Consider the following 2,500-nt stretch of genomic DNA (forward strand, 5'->3'; position numbering starts at 1 on the left):
CCTCGCCAGGGAATCCCTTAAACGTTCACTTCTGCTTCCAATTCCCTCTCTCTCATTAATATCTCCATGTATCTCCGATGAAATCGCTGGCTTTCATTCTCCACCTCTCGACACCTTTTTCTCAGGACCTTGGATTCCACCTCTGCGTCCTTGACGGCCTGCTGCTCACATACCAGCTGGATCTTCAATTGCTGCAGCTCGACCTTTCCCTCCCAAGAGCGACGGATAGTTCTTCTGCGGTCCTCCTCAGGGATTAGAGTTTGTCGGAATCTCGAGCGGAGGCAGATTGAGCCCCCTCAGCTAGCTACCTTCGAAGGCAGGCAACCTCGTCGGTCGCCATCCGGAGCCTCCCCTTATATTCATCCACTTGCTTGTGCCAGTCGGTCCGGTACGCATCATAGCTCGCCTCGACATCCTGGAGCTGTTGCTGGAGGTCGGAGACCTTCTTCGACCACTCCCGGTCGCTGTCGGCCCGAGTCAAAAGCCGGGATGAACTTCCCTCCAGCTGGCCAATCCTCTCCTGGGCAGCCGACAGTTCCACTCTGAGAGAACTGATCTTGGCAGCTTGAGCCCAAATTTGATCCTGGTGCGCTTCTTGTGTTCCTCAAGCTCCTTCTCAAAGTTTGCCTTCCTCCGATTGTACTCCATGATCCCCTTCACGTGGAGATTCCGAAAGCGGGTGGCCTCCACGGTGGCTTCAGAGTGGCTCTCCCTCAACCTGCGGAGTTCGCCATCCATCTTCTTCGACCTCTTCATCAAGTGATGAACTTCCTTCTCCAGATGCTGGATCGTGGACTTCAGCGGGATCCCCCGTGGTAGGAGAAGCGCTACGGCAGGACACTGCTATCGGGAGACAAAAGCGTCAAGGCACGTCTCGTCGCAGAAAGGAAAAAAAATGGAGGAAGGAAGAGAGGAGGAGCCATCCACGATGAGAAATTCAACTTTATTGATTGAATAATTTTTAAAGATAAAAAGGAAAGGAAAAATTACAGTAAAAGAAAAATACAAGATCGGAGGTCTCAGACCTCTGCAGTAGGAGTTGGAGAGCTCGGGATCCCTGGAAGGAGGGCTGCGGTAGTAGTAGCAGCAGGAGAGGGGCCGGCCTCATCTTTAGATTCCTCGCCCAAGAAGCTGAGATCTAGCTCGAGAAATTTTACGGCCACCTTCTCCTGGCAGAGCTCGAACCCCTTGATGAATGCTTCTTGACCAAACTTGACGTTCAGGTCCCTCATCTCCGCAGAGGCTTTAAACTCCTCCACTGCAAGAACCCTGGCCTTCGAGACCAGGACCAAAATCTGCTCCACCAAATTGGCGACCTCGGCCTCTGCCTTCCTCACCGTCTCCTCCGAGGTCTGCTTCTCTTCCTCCCAGGCCTGTTTTTCTCTCTCCAGGACCTCTTGGAGGGCGACTACCTCGGCTACCTTCTCTTCGAGATGAGTGATTCTGGCCCGGTGACTCTCCTCCACCTGGATGGCGTCCCTCCTCGCCCAGTTCGTCGCCTCGATATTAGTAAGGAGCTGGTGCCCGATCTGCAAGGTCGACTGGGAGGTCAGAACGAAAGAACAAGAAGCTAGTTAAACGAAGGGAAGGGGAGGGTGAATCTATTTACCTGAGGAAGGACCCCAAGGAGTCCCAAACCCACTGTTCGGGATCGGCGTGATCGATCCTCTCGACAACCTCGGGCAGGATGCAGCCGTCAATCAGGCGCTTTATCATATCCCTGTCATTAAAGGGATTCTCCCCTGGCTCTCCCTCGGAACCAAGGGACTCTTCAACGGTGGTTCGGCGGCTACTTACCCTGCGGGCCACCGACTTCCTTCTCCTCCCCCTCTCAGCCCCGGGCACCACCTCGATGCGGTCCCCTGAGGCGGGAACCTCAGCGGGAGAGCTCCTTGAAGGGACCCGGGGAGCCAGTGGTTCGACATCCGAAGGAACATCGACCGCAGCGGCCACCTGACGGGCGCGACCGAGCTCGTCTCCTCCCCTTGGCCTTCTTCGCTGATCCAGAGGTCACGGCGCCTTTTCTTTTGTGGGCCTTAAGGCCCCGGGCGAGCATCCGTGCTGCCTCGGCGTCCATTCCTGAAGAAAAATCAAATCAAAAATCAGCGATGGGGTGGAAAAGGAAGAAGTGACACGCAAAAAAAAAAAAAAAAAAAAAGAGAGAGAGAAGAGAAAAGAAAAGATGGAATACTCGTGGGATCCTGGGGGCTCAGGCCGATGTTGAACAAAAATTGCTCCTTCAGAAGGTTGGAAAGGGAAGGAGCGAAATAGGCAAGGAGCTTCCGGGCAGCTGGAGGTCGTCCTCCCCCAGGCTGGGAGCCCGACGGACAGAGTCCCTCAGAGAGCCCCAAGGGGGCAGTCCAAGCCTCAAGTCGAGTAGTGGACGAAGAGGTACTTCTCCTTCCAGTTGTGGATTGAAGAGGTACTTCCCCTTTCAGTAACCCTTCTTGCCAAACTGGGGGGAGAAATATCACCAGTCCTTCGCCGAAGGGTGATGCTT

The sequence above is a fragment of the Elaeis guineensis genome, chromosome 5 (assembly GCF_000442705.2).
Source record: "Elaeis guineensis isolate ETL-2024a chromosome 5, EG11, whole genome shotgun sequence".
In the NCBI taxonomy this organism is placed as follows: Eukaryota; Viridiplantae; Streptophyta; class Magnoliopsida; order Arecales; family Arecaceae; genus Elaeis; species Elaeis guineensis.